Raw genomic sequence first — 19,698 nt, forward strand, 5'->3', positions numbered from 1 at the left:
GTACCACAAAGCGTAACAGACAGACGGACGGACGGACGGACATACCGATTACAGTATACCCTCCCACTTTTCAAGCGGGGGTATAATAAATCAATAGGATACAGGGTGGAGAATGGTTTTTAAAAGTGGTAGGTTGATCAACCTGAGAAAAAGTGCTTGTATGGATTACCTGAAAGTTTTTGAAAAGGAAAGGAAGATAAATCTCCGAACCTGAAAATCCTACTTTGTAAAGGGGGTGGGGTTTCATTTTGTTTTCACAACCGAATATCTTTATATATTACAACATTAGCCTTTCACTAAACATTTTCTATGGTAAAAACACAACAAAAAATTGGAACTTTCTTCTTTCTCTTTCTTTTTTGCAAATCCAAAGGGGGGGGGGGTTGTTGCAACCCCTGTAACCCCCCCCCCCCCCACTTTGGATCCGCCACTGCAGACACGTTGTTTTCGCAGAATAAATAACGCATCTTCTGACCTAATACTATCTCAAATGAAGAGCTGTACAAAAGAATTAACCCCACTCCTCTATAAATATCCCAAATTATAAAGAAAAGAATGCCGCATATATGTAGAATGCACCCAACCTCCGTCTCAGGGGTTGCATTAAGATGGACACCAACCGGAAAAAGAAAGAGAGGAAGACCAAAAGAGACCTAAGACCTTCCTCACAAAGCCGTCCGTCTGTAAACTTTTCATGCTTTTAAATCAAATCTTTTTTGCGCATGTGAGTTCTGGGTTGTTCAAAAAGTTCGTGGACAACTCTCATATCTTTTTTATTTGACGTCATATGTTATCCAAATTTGGTAGAAATATTTTAACAATAAATCCAAATGATTTGTATAAATTTTTTTCAAAATATTACGATTTATTCAAAACTTATCTAGATTTTAAAAATGCAAAAATCGGATCGCGGAGCAGGTCAAAATTTAGTAAGTTACAGACAATACACTATATAATGTCTGTAGTCATATTCTCTGTAAAATGGAGCAAAAACGAAAAACAACCTAGAAATTCAAATTAAGAATTCTTATATCGATTCGTATAAAAAAAAAATATGGCTTTGTATTTTTTTTGTTGGAAAGCAATCGACTTGAGGAGATAAGTAGTCCTTATTGAAAACGACAAAAATGATGACGTTTTAGAACGTCACGGAGCAGCATATAACGATGCTATTTTGTGTTTAACTAAGGAAAAATCCCTAATAAACACTAAAAATGTTGGAGGAATGAAGAATTATGTCACAAGTGAGTTGTGCATGTGTGCACAAATAGTACAGGCAGTTGAGTGACAGAGACTCTGTATCGGATGAGGATAAACTGTGAAGAAACGGTTTAACTGTAAAACTTTGAAAGACTTTGAAAAGTTGGAACGTCACGAAAAGACATAGGCGCATCAGAGTTCCTTATCCTGTGAAAGCAGAGTTACGTAATTAAAAAAAATTAAAACTTTAACAATGGAAATTATACAACTAGACCAATTCTTAAAAAATAAATTTCAAATATTAGAAAAAGGATTTAATGTATGGGCATTGGATAGTACTCTCTGATTTGTATAGGGATAGTATTTTTTTTTTTTATTTTTTTTTTAGAAATTCTTGACGCTATGTTTTGACGTTACATTGACGTTAAGTGTCCTCCGCGGGTACAAAACATGTTGATTTTAAACTGAAGTAAATTGATTTCTGTTAAAACGAATGGAATGAAACTTCACACATCAACAAAACAAATATTTTAACAAATTATATTGTACTTATTTTAAATTTCTAGTGAGTAATATAAATTTGATTGACATCGTCCACGAACTTTTCGAACAACCCTCGTATAATTATTATACCCCCCGCTTGAAAAGCGGGAGGGTATATAGTAATCGTTAATTCCGTCCGTCTGTACGTCCGTCCGTCCGTCCGTCTGTTACGCTTTGGGGTACCCATCTCTTATCCGCAACTCCTCTGATACCACTGAATGAAATTTGATGAAACTTTCACAGAATCTTTACTACATATTGCCATTGTGCACCTCCTATTTTACTTTTTGATTCGACACATATTTTGGGTTTCCCGGCCACAGCAAAACATGGACTTTGTCATTATAACTATATGGAGGCGGGGGGTATCATTTAGTGAGCTCATCGCTCACAGTACATCTAGTTTGAATAATCCTATAGTTTGGAAATATGCAATATTCATTCATTAGGAATATACTCTGTCTACATCTATGTTATATTGTACACCCCTAAGAAATCTAGGATTTTCGCTTTTGCGGGAGAAGAATTTCAAATTTATCTAATTTCTTAAATCAATTAATCAATTACTTCATTAAAATATTTATTTATTTATTTATTTATTTATTTATTTATTTATTTATTTATTTATTTATTTATTTATTTATTTATTTATTTATTTATTTTTGGGTTTGATTTGGGTTCCCCTCTGTCCCACATTTCATCTGCCTAAAAAAATCTGGATAACATTTTATTATCCTTCATTACATTTATAAGTTAAGCACTTTATTGTTTCAACAATATTTTTGGTGAACAAAGAAAAAAAATCGCTCTCGTCGTTTTTGGAATAGGGAATTTTCATCGGGATCGGAAAACTAAAAGTTCCCAGAGTTCCGTGACAAATCATTTGTTATCAAGACTTCCTGTTCGACCCAAGTCGCCATAATATTTATTCTGCAGAGGTATATTTCTATTTCCTTGTGGTTGTTTTATTTATTTTGCTGTATTTGATACGTAGTTCAAGCAATTATTTTTGTCTTCCAGATGGCAAGCGAAGAAACGTCTCCCCGCACTCTGTAAGTACTGTCAATCACCTCCATATAGGCCATATTGATCACGTATCACACCGGCAAACTAAATCTGACCCACACGTCCTGCTTCTTGGAAGGGTTGACAGTTCTGTAATAACCATTTTAAAAACTCGAAGAATGAATAGTATTTTACATAACATGCCTCTATGTAACGCGACAAAATTACCATCTGACTTTGTCTACAAAGATTTCAACTGTTTATACTGAAGCTTGACCCTGAACTTCAGGGATAACCCAAAACGAAACTTAATTTTCAGTTCAGAATAATTTATCAAATTTACTGGTATCCTATTTAAACATAAGTTTAATCTTGTATTTAGCAATCCATGTCAGTCATGTGAATATTTTTTATCAGTATAAACTCATGTAGTTATACAGACATAGACAAATTTTCTTTTTCTTCACACCTCGTTGTACTTGTCAGTGATATTAAAGGTAAACTCTTATTGAGAATTGTTATGAAGAGATTTTATATTAATGATGATTAACATGAATTTGTCATGATTATTCTACAACAACAAGCGCTCGCTTAAAATTCTACATGTAAGGGAACGGTCTGCAGCATTTGTGAAGACATTGTGTATATAGACGTATGTTTGTTTTAAAAACTTAACAGCTCAAGTCCAAAGACTGTACTTACAAAGATATAAGTAGCTACCTAGATATAAAACCTATATGAAGTAGCTATTTCTACCTACTTTTACCCATCTTTAAAAAATATCTTTAAAACAGGTCAAACTTGTAGTTTATCTTGTGCACTTGCAATGAAAATTTTAAGATGTTAATTTTCAAACATAACTTATATCCGCCAGTGACTGCATTCTGTAACAATTTCACATTTTGTACACTGTTGTAACTTTTGAAACAATACTGATGCCTACAAAATATCCTCAAACTTAGCACACTTGTCATGTATCATGATCAAGATTCCCAACTTCTCAGATGTTTCCAACAAAATTGGAAGTAAACTGAACCATTTATCTTATAAAAGCATGTCATGTAGAAGACCATGTTTAATGAGGATGTGAAGGGTTTTATGGCATTAAATCCTTGTTTGTATTATGCTTCATGTAACAGAGTTATAGTCATTTGTGAAAGACAGGTAGAGCACAAAGAAAATCTTTACCCGAAACTTTATTTGTTTGTTTTGACTTCTGTGAATATTTATGCTTTCAACTTTTTTTTATTAATAAGACACATAAAAAGTGCTTTTAAAAATAGCAGCATGTAAATAATACCTGTCATGTAGTATAACTTTTATCTTTGTGAGTAAATTATTTTTAGGCTCACCTCAATGAAGTCGAGATGAGCTTAGATATGCCCCCATGTCAACATCAATGCAAGCCTTCAAATAAAGCATAAGTAACAAGTGCAAGTGCATTTCCAATTAACTGTAATTCTCATCTGGACAAAATTTGCAGAGATCTAAAGATGATGCATTAGTCTTGGGTACACAATGTACAAGGTTTGCACGGAGTTGCTTCAGATGCTGGATCTGTTGTCAATTTTTCAATAGTGACCAGGTACAAGTTTTAAGAGTAAGTTTTTCACCAAAATAACTGTATGTTCTATTGTGAACAAACTTGCATAGATGATGGATTTAAGCTACAATTCAGGATGAATACGATCAAGTCAAAAGCATTTGAAATAAAGTGACCAAGTGACCAAACTTACTTGTTATGGCTGCATCTGGTCTACATATAAGTACTAGATCAAACCTGCAATAAGTTACATCTGTGGATGAATATTCATTGAGTGGTAGATTTTGCTTCATGTCCAGATAACTTCACATCCAGATAATCATGACTTTTATTCTGCTGATATTTCTAGTATTTTCCTCATTCCTTTATATGTATTTGTACATCTAAAAAAAATATATGAATGATTTAAAATGTGAATCGAATTGTTAAATACACTGTACTATTCAATTTTAAATAGTTGTGTAGTACCCACAATTGGCTCAAGTTATTTGATGAATGTTGTTTATAAATGTAAGAGAACATTATTTTATTCTTCAGATTTTAAAGTCGTGTAAACTGATGCTGATATTCTACAATTTTGCTGCCAATTTAAGTTAACTGAAGTCAGCAATGGTTACCAAGATAAACTGTTTTGTTAATGAAAATTTTTAAAGTATTATAACAGATACTTATCACTCACATGCTCAAGAGTCACAGAGTAAAAAGCTTTTTCTTAAAGTCATGGAATCAAATCCAACTGTGGGATTTTGAGAGTTGTCCCCTTGCCTCAGTAGGTGGTGGCACAAAAAAGATCCCTCCCTGCTCAATGATCCTCTTCTGAAAACAGGTGGCATATCAATAGGAGTGAAAAAAAAATCTTGAGAGAGATATATTAACGAGGCCCGATCTAGTTGAAAATTACGAAAATGGAATGATAAAAAATTTTAATACTTGGAAATATATTTGTATGTTTTATGCTGAGGAAAATTAGAATAAAATTTTATTACCTTGCCTGTATTGTAGTCAAATGGGGGCACTGTCAAGATATGGACCATTTTTCATGTTTTTATACACAATTACATATTACTAAAACTCTCCAATAAACAAAGAAATTGACAAATTTAAAAAAAATAAATGATGAAATGCTTTGTTTTTCACATATATCATGCAATTTTCATTCTTCTTATAAAAATGAAAAGAAAATTAGAGGTAGCCTTTATTGCAGTGAAAAGGGGGCATGTCAAAGCACAAAATTTGGATTTATTATATCCAACTAGGTATTTTATAAGTCGCAATGGGTTTACATAACATCAACAAATGATTGCAATACTGTATTAGTTTCTACAAAATAAATAATTCTTACATTATGAAATAATTTTCTCTCCATGCTTTATTTTTTCTAAACACGCGACGTAGTTTTACGTGTAAAAGCTAGGGGGTATTGGGAGGGGGGTAAAAGCGACAAAATTACGATTTTTACTAATATCATGTAATATATATATATAGAAAAATAAAATATTTCGGGGGTTGCATTTAAATGATTCATAGACTTATTTTTTAAAACTGAAGATAATCTATGCATATAAATTAAGTCCTCAATAAAAAGAGTGTGTATAAACACTTCAACATGTTCAAGGAGAAAGACTAAAATCGTTTACTTTTGGTTGCAGTGTTTGTTTTTTTTAAACTCACAAATTGAAATAAAACAAGATAAAATTAATGAATCTGTACAAAAAATTGATCCCTCAAAATTAATTATGTTCCAGAGTTGTTTATTAATTTAAACGAATATTTTTTTCAAAAAATGTAAATAATAGAAATGCCAGCTTTCAACATGCATGCACAGTCTATAGAGCTACCAGGTCAGCAAGATCAGCGAAACATTTTAGTGCAATTTGACGTCATTTTAATTGTGACGTTATTGTGTTCAATTGTGACGGCAGTCAAGGGTATTGTGACGTGCCTGAGTTGACGCTGCTTTAAAACGTATGTGCAGATCAAGTAGATCGGGCCTAGTTAAATATACAAACAAGCTTATTGTATGATTGTCATAACTCTTTGTCAGTGTAGCAAAGGGAACAAATCAGAAATGATTTCAGCACCAGAAGGAGACACATGCTCATCATACATACTAAGAAAGATAACTCCTCATTTATTCCTTTAAAAAATCCCCATGGATGGATTTTCTTTTAACTTACTTTGAAGTAGAGAAGAAGACTAAAAGTACTGGGTATTACTCCATGTCAAACAGACAATATGTAAAAGTTGATCAGGTTAATATGGAAAAAACATAATCTTGTGTAATGTGCTTGGCACTTTCCTCATTTCTGGATATTTCAATAAAATTACATGATAGACCAGGGAAATATCATGAATGTTGTTATAAAGTACTCATATAATTAATGTGAGACCACTTGGATGATCCTTATAACCAGTGCCTGATTAATAGTTTGGATGGATTCATGTGCACCCCACCACTCATCATAGTATATTTACATGTATATTTACTTAATATAGTAATATTATGAAAATCTAATATTGAAATCTCAAACTACAAGTCATGATTATAAAAAGCTAATTAGCAGTTTCATAATTAAGAACAAACAGGTGCAAATGCTACTGCCAAACAATATTTCACGTGTACTTCCAGAATATATGTAGTTTAAATCCAGTGTTCTCATTAGTATGCTAATTGGATATTTAAACATCAATACCAATATTTCATTTTTGTCTGATTCTCAGATTCATGTATAATACACAAGGAAATTGGCAATGTTTTGCATGTTTTGGCTTGCTAGGAACATTTTGTGTTTAAAATGAAAACTGAATTTACTTCCCTGTAGAATATACCTCCAGACTAGTTTTCAATGTGACACTCTGCAATTTAATACCTGCACCAGATATGTTATTTAATAGACAATCAGATGGTATTGTACATAACATATCAGAATACATTAGATTACTGAATTCAATTTGAAGCAAAAAGTTTACACATGGTTAACCTTGATGATGAATTGAGAACCACTGAGATTGATTCTATTTTTCTGAAATTGAAAATTTTGGATTTGAATCACAAGAGCATGGTAAACAGATCTTTGTCCCTAGAACTCTAATCAATAATTCATCAGGTTTATAATGGGGATTTCTACAGATACTGAAATTACTCAGTGAAAGTTTGTAGTTAGATTTCCTTGTTTACCAGGGGCATTTTGTAGCAAAGCTGCAGATTTGTTATCAAGTTTAGTTTACATTACTCAAATCGTTAAACCTGTATTTTGAGTTGAGAACATTTCAAATGTATTGAACTTTAATATAACCAAGATTTGCAAAGTGTTAGGATTTTTTTTTTTTTGGTCCTGTGAATTTCTGAAAAAGATAATTAGAACTGCTTAGATTTAGATGACAGTGCATGAAATATTACTTTGATGCTTGGTGTCTGCCTAGATATCTATTGAAAATGGCATAGGATAGTCCTGATATTTTGATGCCCCCCTTCAAAGAGGGGAGGGCATATTGTTTTGCTGCTGTCTGTCGGTCGTTTGGTCTGTCAGTCCATCAGTTTCTATTCATTTTCTTTGCAGAGGTTGCACATATTAAAATGAAATTTGGTATACAGATATATCATAAATATATCTAGGTCAACTTATTATGTTTTGGGTGTGATTGAGTCATTTTGGATAGAGTTATGCCCCTTGGACTTAGAAAAAATTGAATCATTTGGGGCAAGGGGGTATAAGTGTTTTACAAACATCTCTTGCTAATACCATTGACTCTCAGAGGTATCTTTGTTATAAAAATTGGAAGCTTCTACTTTATGGTAGTGTTTAAAATAAGATATAGCCTTGTTCTTAATCAGTAAATGTGTCTATGAGCAGGGTCACTTTACGCCTACATGTAGCTCTTTCAAAGTTTACTGGATTTAATAACCAATTTTTAAATTTCAAAATGTAAAGTCTGTTAGTGTGCATATTGTAAGAATACCAAAGCAACATGATAGAAAAAGCCCAAGACAAAGTATCTCCACATTCCCATACCGGTGTAGCATAATATTTTGATACCGCGATATATTGAACCCGGGTTCGAAATATCGCATAAGATTTTGAACCCGGGTTCACTTTTTCGCTGCGATATATTGAACCCCCTTATAAAATATTGAACCCCTACCTTTTTCATTTAAGAGGTAGGGGGTTTAAAATATTATGGCCATAATATACTGAGTCCCCCTGCCCATTTAATTTTACAGGGGGGGGGGGGGGGTTCAAAATATTATGGCCATAAAATATTGAGTCCCCCTGCCCTTTTTAATTTTAGAGGGAGGGGGGTTCAAAATATTATGGCCATAAAATATCGAGTCCCCTACCCATTTAAATTTACAGGGAGGGGGGTTCAAAATATTATGGCCATAAAATATTGAACCCCCCTGCCCTTTTTAATTTTAGAGGGAGGGGGGTTCAAAATATTATGGCCATAAAATATTGAATCCCCCTGAATTTAAAAGGGAGGGGTTTGTAGCCCCTACCCATTTAAATTTACAGGGAGGGGGGTTCAAAATATCATAGCCATAAAATATAGTCCCCCTGTCCATTTAATTTATGAACTTTAATTCAAAATATTATGGCCATAAAAAATTGAGTCCCCCTGCCCATATAATTTTACAGGGAGGGGGTTCAAAATATTATGGCCATAAAATATTAGTCCCCCTGCTTATTTAATTTTACAGGGAGGGGGGTTCAAAATATGGCCATAAAATATCGAGTCCCCCTGCCCTTTTGATTTAAGAGGGAGGTAGGTTCAAAATATTATGGCCATAAAATATCGAGTCCCCCTGCCCTTTTGATTTAAGAGGGAGAGGGGGGGTTCAAAATATTATGGCCATAAAATATTGAACCCCCCTGTCCTTCTGATTTAAGAGGGAGGGGGGGTTCAAAATATTATGGTCATAATATTTTGACCCCCTCCCTCTTAAATTTAAAGGACAGGGGGGTTCAGTACTTTATGGCCATAATATTTTGAACCCCCACCCTCTTAAATTTAAAGGACAGGGGGGTTCAATATTTTGAACCCCCACCCTCTTAAATTTAAAGGGCAGGGGGGTTCAATATTTTATGACTATAATATTTTAAACCCCCTCCCTCTTAAATTTAAAGGGCAGGGGGGTTCAATATTTTATGGCCATAATATTTTGAACCCCGGGTTCAATATTTTATAGGGGGGTTCAATATTTCGCAGCGATATTTTGAACCCGGGTTCAAAATATCGTGGGGTTCAATATATTATATGACCGGTACACACCTTTTAACTAGAGCTGAAATGATACACCCCCTCAAAGATACGATGCATATTGCAATACTTGTGTCAGAATTCAATTTTTTCGATACTATACATTTTAAAAAAGATACAGATCATAAGGTTAAAGAAAACATGTATTCAGATTGCAAAAGGTACATAAAGGGTGGTGATACAAATAGAGAATACTGCTTGTGCTTCTGTCGATTAAAATAGCACTGTGTCAATACTAGCAGTGGCAGCCTGCTCTAGAACTTTCTTTGTCGAAATTTTCTCCCTCGTGTGTTTGTCAAACTGTCAAAATGAGGACAAACCTGATCTATTTCAAGGGATAACCTAACTTGATTATAAAAAAAAAAGAAGAATCGAACTGAAAATGGAGGTAGTGAATTGAATATTGAATTGAAGAATTATATTAAACAATATTGATATATTGGTAAATCGTTTCAGCCCCAAATTTAACTTTGCCTTATATAAAATGAACCAAGAATTTTGACCTATCTATCAGTTTGACAGGAGGAGGACTTGATTTTTCCCCTTTGACAGTCTGTCATTCTGTCCGTTTGACAGTCTGTCATTCTGTCCGTTTGTCTGTCCGTCTGTCTTATTTGAATTTCCATTTTCCCCCTGCAATGCAAGCTTTCTTCTGTTGTGATAAATTATGCCAGAAAGTTCCCTAACTATTTAATAATCATAATAATCTGTTTGATTTGATTTCCAGGTATGTGGGTAACCTTGACCCCAGTGTCACAGAGACCTTGATCATGGCCTTGTTTGGACAGATAGGACCTAGGACCATGTAAAAGCTGTAAAATCATACACGAGGTATAGTATAGAAAGTAAGATAGGACCATGTAAAAGCTGTAAAATCATACACGAGGTATAGTATAGAAATCAAAACAGAGTGAAACAAAAAGAAATGTTCAGTGTCACACAATTTGATTCTTCTTCCAGACAGAATTTTTTGGTTTTGATTTTAATAATAACAATGGTTTGGAATGATGAATCATTAAACTGGATGATTTATTTTATCAAAACAACTTTTCGAATTGAAAACTTTCTAAATCAATGATTTGGAAAATTTATCAGATCACACTTGAAAGGACCATGTTATTTTCTATTTTCTCTCAATCTCAATTGCTTGTAAAAATTGAATGCATAGTTTATTTAGTTTTTGCTTAGCAACGTAGTCAAAAGTTCCTTAGTTTGTTATAATGCTGGGTATAAGGCAAATTTTGTTTTATCATAGATAGTGAATTCACCTTACAATGTTAATATTAGTACAGTATTATTTATTAAAGCTGAAATTATATATGTATAGCTTTGTAGGAAATACTAGATAATTTTGATTAATGTAGATCAAAGAGAAGTGTCAGCTGGTGTTTTTCTGATAGAACTTGTGTCCTTAGCATTATTAACGGTATCGCATCTTTGTAAGATTAGTAGATCTATATCAGTGATAAAAACTGTCACCAAGGAATACTTTATAAGACTTCAAGATGTTGGTTTAAAAGTCTGTTATGTGTTTAGTGTTTACCCCAGGTATTTGTCAAAAGTTACCACAACTAAGGCTATCTAAATTTATATATCCAAAACAGATGCGGGAGGGCGGCATTTTATTTTTCATTTTATTGGCAATAAAGAAGATGAATTTTCTTTAACATAAAGATAATTTTTTTAATCACAGATATACTTTCCATTTCTGGTCAAAATTTCTGCTTTATCCATTGCTCGACAGCGTGTAAACATCGTAGGTAAATGTCCTCGAATGTATTTTCAAACGAAGTAGCCAAAATCTCATTGTAAATGACTACTGGAAGTGATATATTAAACTACCAAAGCAACACCAACTTTTTATTTTATCAAAAATACAATAAAATCGGTAATGCGGCTACCTCAAAACGGATGCGCGCGGGCCTGAGAACCAAGATTTCAATTTTATATGGCCTAATTTATTCAGTCAGTACATGTGTATATGTCTTAATGAGGGAGACATGAAACTAGCACAATATTCACCAAATCAAAAATGTTTTAATTCTACTTGCTTCTTTTTTTTCTGAACATGGACACAGTGTGCCAAAAGTGACAGTAGATAATATTATTTGGTAGTGTGTAGATCCTCATGGTTTCCATTTGTTCTGAACAGAGTAATTTACTTCAGAGATCAGACATTCAGTTGTTTAAATTGGGCAATTTTAGAGTAAATTAACAAAAACTTGTTAGATTTTACACATAATGGGACAGTTGAATTTTCAGAACAATGGAATCCTAATAACAAACAAGGCTGAATATTTTCGTTTTTTCTGTTGTCGACTGTAATTGAATGTAATTAGTTGACGTGAGTCAGTGAGGCCATATTGTACGTGTGTTTTACCTATACGGGTGTTCTATACTGTCCTGTGTTGGGACGTTAGGTTCGCTGTTTGGTAGTGATTTAGGAAGGTCCATATGGCGGGGATTAATTTAGAGGAAATGCTAGGTCTCACCCCTCAGTACACGGTATACCCCATCACGGATATAAGTCAGCTGGCCGCGGGGTGTGATCTCATTCAGGTTAGGTCTCAAACAAGTCTTATCTTAATTCTCATACAGGACACTCACTGGCTGGGGACACTTCTCTTACCAGTCAGGGGTTTCTTACAATTAGACCAAATTAATATATATAATAGGTGTAATGTTAAATTCAAATTTATTGTATTGTTTTATGTGTCCTAATACAACTTGTGTGTGGTAATTTGGAGCAAAAGAATGATTGAATAATAAAATATTGTTTATGATCTGTAACACTTTGTTCTTTTCTATTTGTAGACCACCCCTGGAATGAGGGAACCAAATGAGGTGGGTGACAGTGTCTTTCTTCTCTGTTTAAAGAAGATTTAAATGTACAATTCTCAAAAGATTGCGTAATTTTTGTTATCGTGAAAAAAAAACTTTAAATGAATATCCAAGCTGTATTAAACAAAAAAACCTGTTAGAGTTAATATAAATCTACACAGAATAATAACCTTTTATATAGGAGTAATATCTTGTTTCTATGTTAATAAATTATACATAATGTTGCCTTTAGGTATATATTAAGTCTTGTGATATTCTTAAACGCTTGATCATCATACTGCTCATAAAAAAATTAAGATATAAGTAAAAAAACTGACTTTTTGCATTCTTATGCCCCTGGATTGAAAGATCCCAAGGGTATATTGTTTTTGTCCTGTCTGTCTGTCTTTTTTTTTCTGTCTGTCTGTTGTCAACAGTAACTAGCCCATAACTATTGAGTGGATTTCATATTTCACAGGTGTATTCCTTGTGACAAGACCTTTCTTTGCATACCACTAAATTTGACCTCTTGACGTTGACCTTGGAGTTTGACCTATTTTTACTAAAAAATATCACACTTTAACTTTGGCCAAAACTTTTGAAAGTTGGAGCTAAGGTTTTCGTACTTCACATGTGTATGCACTGTGACAAGACCTTTCAGCAGGTATAAATATCTTTGACCTTTTGACCTTGACCTATTAAGAGTTTGAACCAACTATTAAAAACTTGAACCTTGGTCATAACTTTTGAACAGATAGAACTTTGGCTTTCATGTTTCACAGGAGTATTCCTTGTAAAAATACCTTCCTTTGGGTACCAACACTTTTGACCTTGACCTTTGTAGTTTGACATGCATATTAGAGAATTCAACAATGCTATAAGCTGCCATATGGGGGCATCAGTGTTCCACAAAAACTTCTTGTTTCCTTATTTTCTGAATAAGAATAGGATGCTAAAAATACCAAAACCATCTCTTATTAAAAAAATAATAGATCGTGTTATTTGCACTTATAAATGATGTTTTTTTTTAAATTAATTTTTTTGATATTTTTCAGGAGGCGAAATATGGGCCGAATTATGAGGTAAAGTAAATGCACTTTTTTCCTGACACTAAAACCAGGGTTATACGTCTTGTTCTAATTCACTCAAATTCCCTGAAAAACAAACGAGTCATGTTAACTTATTTTCATTAAAAAGTGTAATAAAAATAGAGAGAAAGGGTGGTGTATAGTATTTCACACAGAAAAATCTCTTTGTATGACTATTTTGTGATCAAATTTCAAATTAAAGTGGAAGTGAGTAACAATGTTTTTTGAAATATAACCAGAAGATCATGATGAAAAAGAAAGATGACTTGGCATACTTAAAATGAAAAGTACATGTATTAATTAGGTTACTTGTAACAGTATTCAGTGAGATTTATATATACGTATATATGAACAATTAAGTTTTCTGTAAGCTGTTCTTTTATGCATGACGATAGCCAAAAAGTATAGAATGATTTTAAAGCAACATAGTATATAAGCTACAATTTATTTCTTAAAGATTTATGTTATGTATTCTTAATAAATAACTTTATAATGTAAAATAACACAAGAAATATTACAACAAGCTGCTGTTTTGAGCTCCAGATAAATAGGAGGTTCAGGAACAGCAGAGGTTCTTCTGAATCAGTCCCTTGTTCTCAAAACACTTCTCTATTATCTGTGTAGGAAAAGACCCTTTATATTAATACAGACTTGCTGCTTTACCATTCATGTCATTGAATGCAATATAACACGGTTGTGTTGTTCTTAGAAACAAAAACAAACCACTGAACTGTTAAAATAACATTAAAATGGTGCATGTATGTAATGCACATTCCATTATCAGCAATGCTGGTATATTGTCAGTAGTTGCACTGTTGTGTAATCTGTAAGGCAGTGCTCCTATTTGGGAGCAGGTGCCCTGAGATAGAGAACTGAGAGGACTTGATTTGGCTTTTACAGCCGGGTGTTGCAGCGGAACCCAGGAACAAGGAATCGCCATGATTTCCGAGGTTCCAGCTTAGTCTGTTCACATGTGAGATGTATTTATTTTACTATTGTATCATAATCTTATTAACTGTGTGTATTGTTCTGTAACCAGCGGGGGCAGAGACTTTGTACAGGTTAGACCTTTTTATCACATTTTTGTACCTTTTTTGACCCAATTTCTCTCAGAAGTTGGTTGTAGGACCTCCGACTTGTTCTTCAACCATTTGCTACAGCTGAAATTGTCAGCTTCTTCTTGTTCCTCTTTAAAATCATTTCTGAAAAAAATTGAATGCCCCCTATTGGATTAAAAACAACCCTTCTGTCAGATCTTTGTTCTGTCCCTATGGGTGCTGTACAAGGGAGGTAAGCCAATCTTTATTATTTTATCTGAGGAAAAAACCTCAACTGGGGAAAAAGCAGGAAAAGAAAAAGTTGATGGAAGGTACCATTTTACTCTTCTTCTCTGTGTTATAGCATTATTAACCTGTAGAATTATCTGAATTTTCAAACGTGTAATAGTGTTAATCATTCATTTGATTCTTAAGGAGAATGACCTTTGACCTCTCTTTTATATACCTCCCTCAATGAAGAGTTCCAGTTATGGAGTCGGTAGAAGTAAGTGACTTTTTACCACATAGCTTGTCTCACAGATGTGTTAAACAATTCACAGTTGAGGTTTGAAGAAGCTATACAAATGAAAAGGGGTTGGGGGATAGATTAGAAAAAAGAAGACCATAAGAATGGGATATCTAGGTCAACTAAAACTTATGGGGGGAAGAGATTCGCTAAATCAGAGCTGTCGCAGCTCCTGGCGATTTAGTAGTAGATATTGTGTGTGTTGCTGTCTGTATGTTGGTAACATTTATTATTCGCTATTTAAGGGACCGGTGGATCCGTACTGCTTCGTGGAGTTCTACGACCACGCCTCGGCAGCAGCAGCCCTCGCCGCCATGAATAAAAGGATGTGCCTGGGAAGGGTAAGTAAACGTCACCGCGTGTAAATGTTATACAGGCCAGATTTCTTATGTAAAAAGTAGCCTCTGTCCACGGGGGTAATGATCGAGACAGATGAAGGTGACAAGGTAAGTATGTCAGCTGAAGATGAAGCTTCCGTAACTTAAGATACATTCATAATTTGTGTGTGGATCAGTTTTGGCATTCAGAGACTCTTAGAGACATATAGCAAAAAAAACCTGTTACTGGTTACACAAGTTACACAAAGATGTTAAAATAAATGTATATGAAGGATAATATTTTATGACCTAGCTACCCCCATCAACCCAAAATTTTTGTGGCATAATTAACATTAGGGTAGGTGTTTTATTTTAAACCTATTTTATTTTAAAATCACAAGCAAAATTACAGACAAACAGGATTCCGAATCAAGTTTAAAAACATAATTTAATTCATCTCCATATGTTTCGTTTGTGTAACAGATACTTACTGCATAGAACAAAATACGATTGAAATGATGTATAATAGAAAAGAATTAAAGTTTATAACAATTGTTTTACAAATAGCTTTACTTTTTAGTAATGTAAAATATAATGCAGAAAAATGCCACATGAAAACTTCTAGGTAAAGGAAACATTTGATATGTTAATGTCATTATAATTACTGCGTTTCTCATTAAATATGAAAGCTAACACAACATATGTGGTGTTACATGCCTGTTTGATTTGTTACTCATCTCGTGACTTAATGTTACCTGAATAAAGTAATTTGTCAGAAATGTTATGAATTTGTATAAGTGCAGAGTTAAGAGGTTGAATATGAATAGCATGATATACTTCAGTGTTTGTCATCTGGTGTTTTGATATAGATGTATTTTTTAAATTTGTATCACAGTAAGACATCCATATGTTCATACAGCAGCTGAGGAAAACAATATGTTAACCATACCGCAAGGGTTAGCAGAATGTTGTTTTTTGAGATCAGCTAACTGTTTTGACCAAATACAAGTTCATTAATTTTTTTTTGAAACATTCTTGCGTAAATCATTTTCTCATCAACTAAGCAATGTGTGACAGTCAAATTGGACTGCTTATTTTAAAGGATCTAACTGTCTTGACATCATAATGTCCACATTTAAACCAAAAATAATGAAATCAGAATTAAACTTCACATGCTAGCATTTTGATAATTCTTATCAGGCATTTTCATATGTTATCTAGGAAGGCAAACATTTCTAATCAATCAGAGTGGAAATCTCTTAAAACCTGATAAAATCACACTGTTTAATTGGAAAAAAAAGTTTTTAGCTTGAAATGATGATAAACAATGCTCTGTAGTTATTTTTCTTTAATGGAATTGTTCAAATGTTGATTGCCTGTATCTGAATTGCCAAAAAAAAAAGGAATGTTAATTTTATCACCCAAAATTTTTGTAATTTGTATTTACATGTAAGTGTCTAAGGTCAGTGATTTTGAAAAATAGTCAATTGCATCATTACAAAGATATTTAGGATGTGTAAAATGGAAGTGAAATCAAATGCAGGTCTCAAGAATTTTTATTTCTTATATAAATTTGTCTTTTGGAAACAAAGTAGTCTATGTTGCTATTGACACAGAATAATTGAGAAAGATTAATCAATTTTCTCTCTTTGCTATAAATGCCATGGTTTGTGAAGAGTTGTCTTTCTTTAAATCTGTTAAAGTCAGAGAAATATTTTAATTTGTTAAGTATGATGACAAACAAATAATCTTCTATGGTGTTATGAATAAATCAGCTTAATGTTACGCTGAAATGATTTCTCATACATATTGATCAACATTACCATTGACAATGTTTTAATTTGATTGTGAAGGCAATAAAAATTACAAGTTTTCCCAATTTTCATCAGCAAGAAAAAAAGCTAATTTTGAATTCATTAGAACCTTGGGAAATATGATGAGGACATTGTGAAGAATCCTGATGTCATTAATAACCATTTGTAAAAACTTTCGCGAGCTTTGACAAGGTGCTTGTCAACCACAGAATTCTCAATGGAGAAGTTGCTCCCAAATTCAAACTGTAGAACAAAATGAACAGTGTATTTTTACTTGTGGTGTCTTGATGGTAGAAGATAACAATAGATCAATATGGTGGCCGTCATCTCAGGAAAACTTCCAGTATTTTCTGATTATTTTCCTTGCAGTGTCAGGATCAATAAATCTTAATCCCTGCTTTTAAATCAACATCTTATACACTAATTTTATCTTAAGGCAGTTTAGTTGAAAATAAAGGAAACACCGAGGTCACTAGAAAGAATGCAGAGGTCAGGGGTCAAAGTTCATGCCCAGAAAAAAACGAGGATCGTTTGATTGGTCCTTCACAGAATAAATTTTAGACAAAGTTTAATTGACTACAAAATCATCAGCATTATTATTTGCTTTAAATGGATTATAAAAGTATGTTGCTAAGCGTTGTGTGGTTACTATGGTTTTTAAATGTTTATGTTGATGCAGGTAGTGTTCATTTTCTCTGTGTAAAAGTATTGTGCATTTACCAAGGGAATTGCTTATTGCCATAAAGTGGTTACAATTTCAGATAAATCACAAGAAATGAGAGAGAAAAAATGCTTTATCTGTGTTATAGTCTTAAGTTGTCATATCCTTAGAGAGAAAGAATCATATTCCTTTGTTTACAGTATGTGGTCTATTATAAATATTTTATGGCGAAATATAGAAATTTGAGCAAATAGACTGTGATTATGAAAAAAAAATCAAAGAAAAGAAGTTAATGGAAAATATTGTTGGTGCTAAAACCGGCAAGCATTAGTCTGGCGTGAGGTGGCGTGGCTCCCTCTGGAGTGAATCCGCTAAAACGAATTCCGGGAGGTGAGAAATTTGTATGAACCATGATCACAGGAAATGGATTGATCACAGAGGATGTGACTGATAAATGGGGGATCCTGTCGGAATGGCAACTCTGACAGATTCCATAAAGTTCCCCCAATTTTTATCTGTTTGAATCTGACATTTAAACTGGGCCCAATGGCATAACAAACGCGGGCTCTCCTAGGACTGAGGGGTATTCTATCATTCTGCCGTAATTATGGACTTGGCCACATTTCTCCCGATTTTCGCTATTTTTCTCTAAGCTTAAGGAGTGCTTTTTCTACTGAAGTAACATATCTCTTTGTTTTCCCTAGGAATTAGAATTTAATATCTTGTGTATGTTTTTTGTAATTGAAGTGTCATAGCCTATAATTCTGCACAAAAAGTCACTTTTCATTGCTTGTATGATTTTGATTTTAATTAATGAGAATTCGCTATTCTTAATGATTCTTAACAGACGTAATAAACAATGGAGGTATGAAATGTCAGCAGAAGATTGAATCCGAAAAAAGGTTCTATGTACTCGTATAATTAAAGAATAAATCAACAACTATTGTTTTTTCCCAGTATGGAAGAAATCATATTGCTTACTTTTTTTCTTATAACTGTATATCAATAATGAAGAGCAAAGGTCAGCTTAACCTTACACTTGTATCATCTTTTCCTTTTTCTAATTTAAAGTAAACTGTATTCTGTAAAGGATTTCTGAGTTTGAAACTACAGACAAATTTATCTTTTTCTTCTACAATTTTTTATTTTAAAGTAAAATTGATTTGCTGTCATTTCTTAATCAACAGATTCCTTTGATTTTTCTAGGTTGAATGGGAAACGTTCATTTCATTTTAAATTATAAATAAACAGAAGTTGATATTATCCTTACAAAAAATTTTTTCAATAAAATTTATATTGTGTTAAGGACACAAGAAATTTCATTCCTTTGTTTTCAGTCCCCTAAAACAATTTATCAAACAAAAACAGCAAAATGTTTCTGAAGTTATAGTACTTTATAATGTATACTTGCATTTAAATTGGATTTATAGGAGTTGAATTCTGGTCAAAAAATCTATGACTGATAAATAAGCTGCTGGGTCTTAGATTTCTACATTGTAGTGTTTCCCTTACAATTCTAATGAAAATCAATGATAAATTCAAGATTCTTTCAAACAGAAAAGGAATAGGAATTTTAATAAGAAACAGACAAATGCTTACAGATTTTAATTAAATTTATTTATTTAAATATTTTCATTGCTCAATATTGAAAATGGATGTAAAATCCCTAATTATATTTTGAAACTCAGGATAATGCAATAATGCATTGGTCTAAAATGTGTTGTTAAAAAGATAAATTCATTGTCACTGGGAAATGAACCAAGCACCAGGAACTGTTTGGTGTCTCCCGTAATTTTAATTCTGTGATTGTTGTGAAGCCTCCGTAACTCTAGCCAGGTTGTTATGATAAAGGGTAGCTACCTAGGAACATAAAGCGTGACATTAT

The 19,698-nt window shown here is 33.0% G+C and overlaps 1 long non-coding RNA gene across 2 annotated transcripts; it reads left to right on the forward strand.

The window, feature by feature from the left end:
* The first annotated feature begins 2,588 nt into the window (after positions 1-2,588).
* LOC134242065 (uncharacterized) lies at positions 2,589-15,371 on the forward strand. 2 transcript variants are annotated; one of them, XR_009986795.1, is made up of 6 exons: positions 2,600-2,681; positions 2,764-2,795; positions 10,278-10,381; positions 12,365-12,394; positions 13,426-15,000; positions 15,267-15,371. It is a non-coding gene; the product is annotated as an uncharacterized LOC134242065 (long non-coding RNA). The 2 variants fall into 2 exon arrangements; XR_009986794.1 differs by lacking the exon at positions 15,267-15,371 and having other exon boundaries at positions 2,589-2,681; positions 13,426-14,200.
* The last annotated feature ends 4,327 nt before the right edge of the window (positions 15,372-19,698 follow it).

Source organism: Saccostrea cucullata, unplaced genomic scaffold, assembly GCF_032062105.1.
Source record: "Saccostrea cucullata isolate Sc308-1 unplaced genomic scaffold, CSIRO_AGI_Scuc_v1 ctg587, whole genome shotgun sequence".
Classification (NCBI taxonomy): Eukaryota; Metazoa; Mollusca; class Bivalvia; order Ostreida; family Ostreidae; genus Saccostrea; species Saccostrea cuccullata.